Raw genomic sequence first — 9863 nt, forward strand, 5'->3', positions numbered from 1 at the left:
CCACGGTAAGATCTTTTTCACGTAAAGTACATCCCGATCGGGCCTTGTTTTGATAGCCATCCATCCGATCAATGAATGAGGCTAATGAGGCTAACGCGGTTATTGGTAATCAATAATCAGAAATGACGTCCCCCGCCCCCCCCCCCCCCCCCCCTTTCATGCATACATGCTTGAGGATCGTGCCGATCATATGCAGTTTGAGTTATTTCTGTAGCATATGTATAACGGAAATGCCCCATTGGATATAACGGTAGTAGCTATTAGCCCTTTATCTCGCCATCCAGGAAATATCCTAGCCGAAATCCCGTATAACGCTTATATTCACGGCGCTATAAAATGAGAACGTATTGATGATTTTTTTTTTCTTAAGCCATTTTGAAGGGACGGTTTATGGTCTCAATTGACAATGAGAATGGACAGATAGCAATACTATAAAGTATAGATTTAGCTCTACAAACAGCCCCACGTCTGTTTACATTTGCCGGTCCTCTAGAGATTTATTAGACGCATCCCAATGGCCCCGAATGTGTTAAGAATAAAGGCAATGAGTAATAGTATAACAATAATATACATTATTGCTAGCTAGCATATAATGGTAATGTCTGGTTAGGAGCGAGGGAAAATGGATGGATTATCCAATGGGGGGTCCGGGAGGGGGGGGTACGAGCTGAAGCAGTGTGTAGGTTTTTAGATAACAGGTATTAAGGGTATATCCTATATAAGACAATTAACTAAAATGTGATTTCATTGGATGTGCACTGTCAACTAATGCTTGTATATCTTATCGTGTGTTGTCATGTTTGTTTATGTGTTTGTTTAAAAAATAATACAAAAGAAAATACAAAAAAAATAAAAAAAAATATACAAATATACAGATCTGTTTTAAAAGTGACCCTTTTGTAGTGTATTTGTGCGTGGGGTGTGTGTGTGTGTGTGTGTGTGTGTGTGTTTGTTCATGTGTGCTTGTGTGTGGAGAAATCAGTGTAAGAATGTAGTGGAGGGTTTGCCTTTGCAGCGTTGCACAGTTCATCTGTAGTCTGATTTGAAAGCCTGCAATGAATCCCACTACTTACCAGCTGGACCCGCTACCCTCTCCACTCCTCCAGACCATAGCACCAGATATCCTCCCATTCCTAACGGCAACCATCAACTCCTCCCTCAACTTGGGGATGGTCCCGATCATAAAAAAAAAACCTAACCTCACCGTCATCCTGTCTCTGTTCTCTCCTTCCTTTCTAAAACACTTGAACGTGCTGTATCCAACCAACTTACTGATTAACTCTTACAGAATGACCTCCTAGACCCTACTCAGTCAGGCTTCAGGACTGGTCACTCCACAGAGACGGCCCTCATAGCGGTCACAGAGGCTCTTCACTTAGAAAAAGTGAAGGGCCTCTCTGTCCTGATTCTCCTGGACCTGTCTGCAGCCTTTGACACAGTCAACCACCAGATCCTCCTCGCATCCCTCGCAGGAATGGGAGTGGCTGGCTCTGCGCTGGCATGGCTGACATCCTACCTCGACGACCGCTCCTACCAAGTATCATGGAGAGGGACCCTGTCAGCCCCCCACCCCCTGCGGACATGTGTCCCCCAGGGCTCGGTCCTTGGACTCCTCCTCTTCTCCCTCTACAACAAATCTCTGGGTAACATTATCACGTCTCATGCCTTCTCGTATCATTTCTATGCCGATGATACTCAACTCTTCCTCTCCTTCCCTCCCTCAGATATCCATGTTTCTGAGTGGATCTCGGCCTGTCTGTCCGACATCTCCGCCTGGATGATGACCAACAACCTCAAACTGAACCTAAGCAAAACAGAATTGCTTCACCTGCCGACCAAATCCTCCCCCCTGACTGACCTTTCCATCACAGTGGAGAATGTAGCCGTGGCTGCGTCCCCGACCGCCACGATCGGCTGAACTTCTCCGCTCCGCCGTGCTGTGTTCATTTGATCATTTGATCTATTCTCTTATTACCTATTATACTTCTCTCTCTCCTTCCTGGTTATTCTTTCATCATATTCCGCTGTCATGTTATTCTTAACCTGCAACGTCCCGCATTTGGGACGTTTTTAGGACGATTTGCCCACCAGCACTTTGGCGACCCCTAGTGGCTCGGCTGTGCATATTTTGTAATACAATATATATATCGAATTGAAGGCTTATTTGTTCCCTGTCGATAGCGTCAAAATCCGACAAAATCCGTTCAGCGGTTCTCGAGTTACATGCCGGTATTTGAGGCTTGTGCAAAGTACACGGTATTGCGCAAAATACCACTCCCGACTCTTGGGGCTCTAGTTCCGTCAATCTATATCCGATCTCGAAAAGGATTGTGGAGGGTTGTAGCCAATGAGTGTGGCTTTCCAATGATACCCCACCTGGGGATGTATGAAAAACTAACAAGCGAAAACAGGAAGAGAAAAACAGCAGAATGAATTGAAGTCTATGAGAAAACTCAGGACTAGATCCACAAAGAATGGATTGCACGGTGCTAGTTGCACCCTTACAATTCATTATGAATTGAAAATGAGGGACCCTGAGACAAAAAAAAGTCAAAAGTCTTTCTCTGGTCTGCATCCCCTTAACAATTGTGTGTATTGAGCCACACAGCCAGCATGTTTATATCTAGTTTATATCACTATATATATATATATAAAAACACAACTGGAATAGAATATCACACATAATAATCAACAAAAAACATCAACCCTGTATTGTACAATGGACAACCCTATATATCACTGGGGTGCAGAGTCATTAGAAATGTATTTTGAAATATATTGTGAATTACAATAATAATACATAGGTGCCTCGTATGATATTTGGCAGAGAGCGACCGCGATGAATTTAGGCAAAATCTACACGTACAAATGTGTATTTTGAACGTTTCCTTTCAAAAGCAAAAAAAAGGCAAAATATTTTTTTATTCACATTTATATTAAAAAAAATAGGTGTCTCCTCATGGTTGTATCTGCCTGTTCTGTATCACATTTAAAGTCCAAAGTGACCAGTTCTGTAGAAAGCTATCTGGCTGACTTCTCCAAAGTCGTTATTATTATTAGCCTAGCTTAGCACAATGAATGGAAGCAGACTGATTGATTGATTGATTGAAAACTTAACAGATTGCAGAATGGGTACAGTACAGTACAGCTCAATACATACAATTGTTAAGGGGATGCAGACCAGAGAAAGACTTTCGTCTTGTTTACATCAGGGTCCCCCATCATCGTAACATATATGACATACATGACATACAGATAGACAGTACTGCTACATCTATACATTTATGACATACCAGATTTGCAAATACAGTACTGTTTGTGATACGAAAAGAGTCCAGAAAAAAAGAGTATATACATTTGACATAGAAACTGTACATTGGAGGAGGTTGGGTAGGTGGGGGGGGTACTGTACATTGGAGGTGGTTGGGTGGGTGGGGGGGTTGGGTAGGAGGGGTGAGTGGGGGACACTGTACAACTGTACAAGCAAAACTGTACATTGGAATATTGACAAGACCATACTTGGTAATTTTTACTGTACATTGGAGGGGGTTGTGTTAGGACATTCACATGGACCAGTTACGAATTGCAGTCTCCCGTAGGTGTTTTTTGAGAGTGTTTTTGAAAGTGGGTAGTGATTCACATTCCTTTACAGCTTTGGGTAGGGCGTTCCACATTGATGTGGCATAATTGCGAAACGTGTTTAGTCCCTTGTTTGAGCCGAATCTGGGTTTAACATGATTTGTGGAGCTCCCTCTGGTGTTGTGATCGTGGTATTCACTGACCTTTGGGAAGTATTTTGACATGTACATGGGTACCTTGGTTGTGTAGTGTATCTTGTAGACCAGGCCCATTGCAAGTTGCTGTACTCTGTCGTCTACTCTAAGCCATCCTAGGTTGTCAAAGTGGGCAGGGGTGAGGTGGGTTCTAGGAGTAAGGTCAAGCAGTAGTCTGACCAGTTTGTTTTGAGATGTTTGTAATTTTGTTTTTAGCGCCTTTGAGGTGCTTTGGTACCATGAGGTGCAAGCATAGTCGTAGTACCCTTGAATGAGTGCTCCTGCCAGAGTCTTCAGGGTATTCTTGTTTACCAGAGAGGAGATCCGGTACAAGAATCGAGTTCGTTGGTTGACTTTTTTTATTACATTGGATGCCATTTGTGCGGGTTAGTGCTGGGTTAGTGCGGGACAGTGCGGGTTAGCTAGGCGACGTCATCGTTGGATTCACTCCAACGCTTTCGCGCGCCGGCTCAGTCTTCATTGAGACCGAGACAAAATAATAATAATAAGAATGGCCTAATATCTGTCCTCTTCGCCGTGAACACAGAATTCTCCAATACGATTGATATCTGCTGCTAATGCTGTGTTGTCGATAGCTTTTCAGCTCAGAGCTCAGTCAGTGTTTACTTATGGAGATCGCGTCAGTGATCACCAACCCTTAAATCAACCCCTCCCCTCGACATTGTAGTTCTTTAAACTATTGCAGGGAAAAACAGCCTTGCAAACTAATAACAATTAACGTATTTACAAGTCGTATTAAGTTTTGCAAATAAGGAGACATATAACATTTCAAAGCACAAAAAAATGCCATTTTTCTATTTTTATCGATTTCTGAAATCCGTGACTTTCTGGGCATTTCTGAGAAATTCTCAATCCCTTTGTTACCCGCGGGCGGGTGCAAACAGCGTGAGCCGACTCCAGAGGGATTTATTAATAACCCTGAGTAAATGGACCAGCTGAGGTGTGTCCAAAAAATAACCAACAATAGCATTCGCAGTTGGGCTGTTAAAAAATAAAAACAAGTCAATGCTCACTGTCGACATCTAAGTAAACATTAGGTCAAATAAAAACAGGTGGCATGTAGGCCACTGGTATTGCTCCACTTCTACAAGGTAAATTTGCATGTACTTGGTATAGGAACATCATGCCATACATCTATGGATAGGGCCAAATATCCTCTTTCCAATGGCAGTGTTAAATCTGGATTTAGTCATTTCCTCACGTGACTACTCACCTTTTTCCTATGCAATGCACAGAGAATTCACATTATTCAGATAAACTCATATTTAGCTAATAACACTTAAAATCATTGGTAAACAAACGTAGTGCTGAAAATATACACTTTGACTGCTGTTTTGATAGAGTTAGGGTCTTTACTCTTGGTTACATTTGAAAAAGAAACACAACATTAATTAATTAATACGGTCTGTATTGATCTATTTATGAAGAGGACAGCAGGGTCCCCCAATTTGCTAGGCAAAGTGTCGTCTCTGAAACTACTAATACTAAGCTCTGCGTCGTTGTTCTAATATCCCAAAAAAGGTGTGGTGTGTAAACAATTGAAGTCCACCAGGTGCAAGAGTTATACCGAAAAGGAGATTTATTGGCTGACCACAAAATGGGACCCAATTCACTCTCAAAAAGTTGTATATTCTATAGATTAGGTGGATCCAGTTTACACGTAAGCAAAGGTGCACTGGTGTCTACCTTTCTCAAATTATTTGGTTACAAAGATTCTTAAACAAGCAAAGTCCAATTCTATAATCTAAAGTTCCTTTGTGTTGCAGTAGATGTAGTTAATGTTATTTCTTCTTCCTCTCCTGTTTCCCGAGGCCCTCCTTTTTATAACAGGGCCCGGTCCCTGTGTGACCTTACAGGAAATGACATCACAAAAGGGTCTCCCCCAATCAGGGCTAGTTATGTTAGAATTTGAAAATAGGGGCGGTCCTAACGCCCAACTGTTGCCAGTTTAAATTTCTTAAAACCAAATTAGGTGTATGTCCAAATCAGCTTAAACCATTATTTTGTTTGGCATAATACTTACATTTTATTCTAGGTCTGGTTCTAAGGCACATTCTAGTATTATTAACCACATTCTTACCATAATATAACACAATAGACATTTATATTGGTCCACCAATTTGTTTTACTCATTATTTTAAATTAGAATCTTCCTACAGGCATGTTCCTTCAAGACATCACATTTGCATACATTTCTTGACCTAAACCACTTTATTTAAGACTACATATTTTCATCTCAGCGTTGGAATATAATTAGAAATATTCCCTTATCTTCTTGGTTGGGGCTATGCTGAGCCAGATTTGTATTAACACATAATACCTTGAATATATATATTACTTTAGTTTATTTCCTAAGAGACTTTAATTCAACCAAAAGCCACACGTTTGTATCTCATGATAATCTAAATGATTCTCAAGAGCAGGCTTCCTGCTCCTAAACAGCTGTGTTTAAACTGCTGTATTTTCACGTGGCCATGTGACTTAGGCTGGAGTTACACCTAGGCTGTTTTCGTTTCGTTTTTCAGGTGAGTTTCGCTTTCCAGAGCGCAATGCACGTGGCAGCCGAGTTAGACATTCGTTTTGCACCTTGAGCGCTTTCGTTTTGTCAGAACGAGGCTTGGTCAGACCCAGTGTTGGGACTAACGCGTTACAAAGTAACGCGTTACAGAAACGAAGTTACTTTTTGCCGCAACTAGTACTCTAACGCATTACTTTTGAAATTCAGTAACGCTACTTACGTTACTGAATGGTTCGTCACTGCGTTATTTGCGTTATATACGGCGTAGATTGATAGCGAGCGGTAGTGATTATTATTATCCTCATCCCCACCCGCGTAGAATGATACGAGGCGAGTCTGGCCACTGGCCAATCAGAAGTGCGAAAACCAGATGCGGCTACGGAAAGAAATAGACCCTCTCTATTGTAAACAAAACAAACGCTCGCTATGTGAATCCACATAAAAAGAACGCAGTAACAAACTAACAAACCATTTAGCAACTACTTGGAGAGATAATTAATATACAACATGGAAACGAGATAAAGAACATGTTTGAGGCGCTGCTGGAGTCGACTAACGTAACGTTACTACATCTCGACCACCGCAGACTTTGGTGAGTGCAACTGAAACTCAAGTTGATCAACGGATTTTGAATCTCATAATACTAATCAAACAATATAAATAGTCCTTTCATGCACAATTGATATCCTAACTATTCTAACGTTGCAATGCTTTGATTGATATCTTAAACAACGTTGCAACTTGCAAGATGGTGAATGAATGAATGAATGAATGAACACTTTATTTAACAGATTGCAGAATGGGTACAATACAGTACGGCTCAATACATACAATTGTTAAGGGGATGCAGACCTGAGAAAGACGTTTGTCTTGTTTCCATCAGGGTCCCCCATTTTCAATTCATATAGACATTTATGACATACATGACATTTATGGCATAGGGACATATAGGTATTTAGTACTGATACATTTGTGACATAAACGGTATTCAAATATACAGTACTGTTACCCGTAGGGCGTTCCACATTGTTGTGGCATAATTGCGAAACGTGTTTAGTCCCTTGTTTGAGCCGAATCTGGGTTTTACATGATTTGTGGAGCTCCCTCTGGTGTAGTGGTTGTGGTATTCACTGACCTTTGGGAAGTATTTTGACATGTACATGGGTACCCCGGTCGTATAGTGTATCTTGTAGACCAGGCCCATTGCAAGTTGCTGTACTCTGTCGTCTACTCTAAGCCATCCTAGGTTGTCAAAGTGGGCAGGGGTGAGGTGGGTTCAGGTCAAGTAGTAGTCTGACCAGTTTGTTTTGTGATGTTTGTAATTTTGTTTTAAGCGCCTTTGAGGTGCTTTGGTACCATGAGGTGCAAGCATAGTCGTAGTATGAATGAATGAATGAATGAATGAAAACTTTATTAACAGATTGCAGAATGGGTACAGTACAGTACAGCAGTACAGTTCAAGTACCCTTGAATTATAATGGTTATAATGAAACGCTCCGGCGACATCAAGGCTGTTCCTTCAACCGCCGCACTTCTTATTATATCGACTCGGGACAACATTTGTTTGTGTCAGATTTGTGTTTGTATCTAGACCACATTGCTTAGCAGAGTTCGGTGATGTGAATGGAAACTGTCAAGTTGATCAACCGATTTTGAATACTATCTGGGGCATGGGACTCGGGAGCAATATTTTTTTTTTATTTATTTTTTTAAATAACTAAATAGTTACTTTTCACAGTAACTCATTACTTTTGGGTGTAAGTAACTAGTACAGTAACGAAGTTACTTTGAAATGAAGTAACTAGTAAAGTAACTGAGTTACTATTTTTCAGTAACTAGCACAACAGACTCAGACCACAACGGATCTCGTCTCGAATTCAGCACTGCGCATGCGCGGGAGGTAGTTACTCTCCCTCGTCCCCGCTGTCGTCCACACTCAGCTGTGAGAGAATTGTTGAATAGATACACAAATGTTCTAGAATGTTTGATTATGACATCATACTGAGCTGGACCTGTACTTTGTGACGTTATGTTATTTCAGGCATTCATAACATTATTTCGCGCGACTGTACATTGTAACGTTAACACAGCCCAGCTGTCAACTGTACTTGGTAATGCTATGTTATTTCGGGCATTCATAACGTTATTTCGCGCGACTGTACATTGTAATGTTAACACAGCCCAGCTGTCAACTGTAGGCTACTTTGTAACTTTCGGGCGTTTTATTCATAACAAACATTGACGCGATTCCGCCAACACAATAGGTTTTGCTCACAGAGAGATAGATAAATAAATAAACATAATCACGGTTATCTACCAACAACTGCATGTACTGTAGAAATGTATGTTTCAGTGCAGATAAAGGTACTGTACAAAATAACCTCTAAAACACTGCTAGAATACACAAGCAGTTAGGGTGCGCTGTGTTAATGTTACAATGTACAGTCGCTCACGAAATAACGTTATGGCATTATGCTCGGTGCTGCTCGAGGCAGGAGAGATGAGGCGTGCGGGGCATGGGGGGCTCTGCTGCTCGGTGCTGCGCGCGGGCTGCTCCTCGGCCGCTGCTCGGTGCTGCTCCCCGGGCTCGAGACAGACAGACAGACAGACAGGAGGGATATACACAGTGCTGCGCGCGGGCTGTAGGTTACACTGCAGTCTGACAGTCTACTGCGCATGGGCGTTGAGCAAAAACGGCTCCGCGCAGATTACACACATGTTGTCGGCGAGTTTTTGGCGCTACTCCAAAATGGAAACACAATTTAGCGTTTTCAGTAGGGCCACAACGTATCCGGCAAAAACAGCATTTCTATGTAAAAGGGACAGCAAACGTATTCAGAAAACGACCACAAAAACACTAGTCTAACCATGGCCTTAGATAGTAACCCTTTAATCAGCCGTTTAATCAGCGTTTCAGCCGTATCCACAAAAAAACGCCAAAAAACGCATTTCTGTGTAGATAGGACATGAAACGTCGTCAAAAACGTATAAAAAAACGCCAGGAATACACTAGTCTAACCATAGCCTTAATCAGCCAAGTCATTGTCTGAGCTCTGGGGTTGAATTAACATTCCTTTGTTCTAATGTTTCACATATTGATGCAATCAGCCAATCCTATTGTCCTCTAGGAAGCCAGTTGTCCGGCCAGTTCTATATGCAAAATTGCTGGTGTCTGCTGACACATTCCAAGGTCCTGCAGACACACAAGGTCCCTACAGTATTGAGTTCTTGAGACTTGGATGATCATGTGATTATCAGACAATTATTGAGTTTATATTGGAAGATAAACACTGATTACTAAAAACTGGTATTATTAAGCATTAATTATACCACAAAAGCAAGATGAGGACAAGAGCATTTTCTCTGTAGTTTCACTTTTACTTGATTTTAATGTTTCAGTATTCTTCTCCCCCCAGATTCTGGGTGGTGTTAGATTGGTTCCGCCACTTGTCCGTGTTTCATTTTCTCTGGTCTGGGACACCTCATGGTGTCACAGGCCGTGGAAGAGAATTGGCATAGATTTATGTGAACATGAGAGAGAGTTACTTATT

Source organism: Notolepis coatsorum (genome assembly GCF_963971535.1).
Source record: "Notolepis coatsorum genome assembly, chromosome: 16".
Classification (NCBI taxonomy): Eukaryota; Metazoa; Chordata; class Actinopteri; order Aulopiformes; family Paralepididae; genus Notolepis; species Notolepis coatsorum.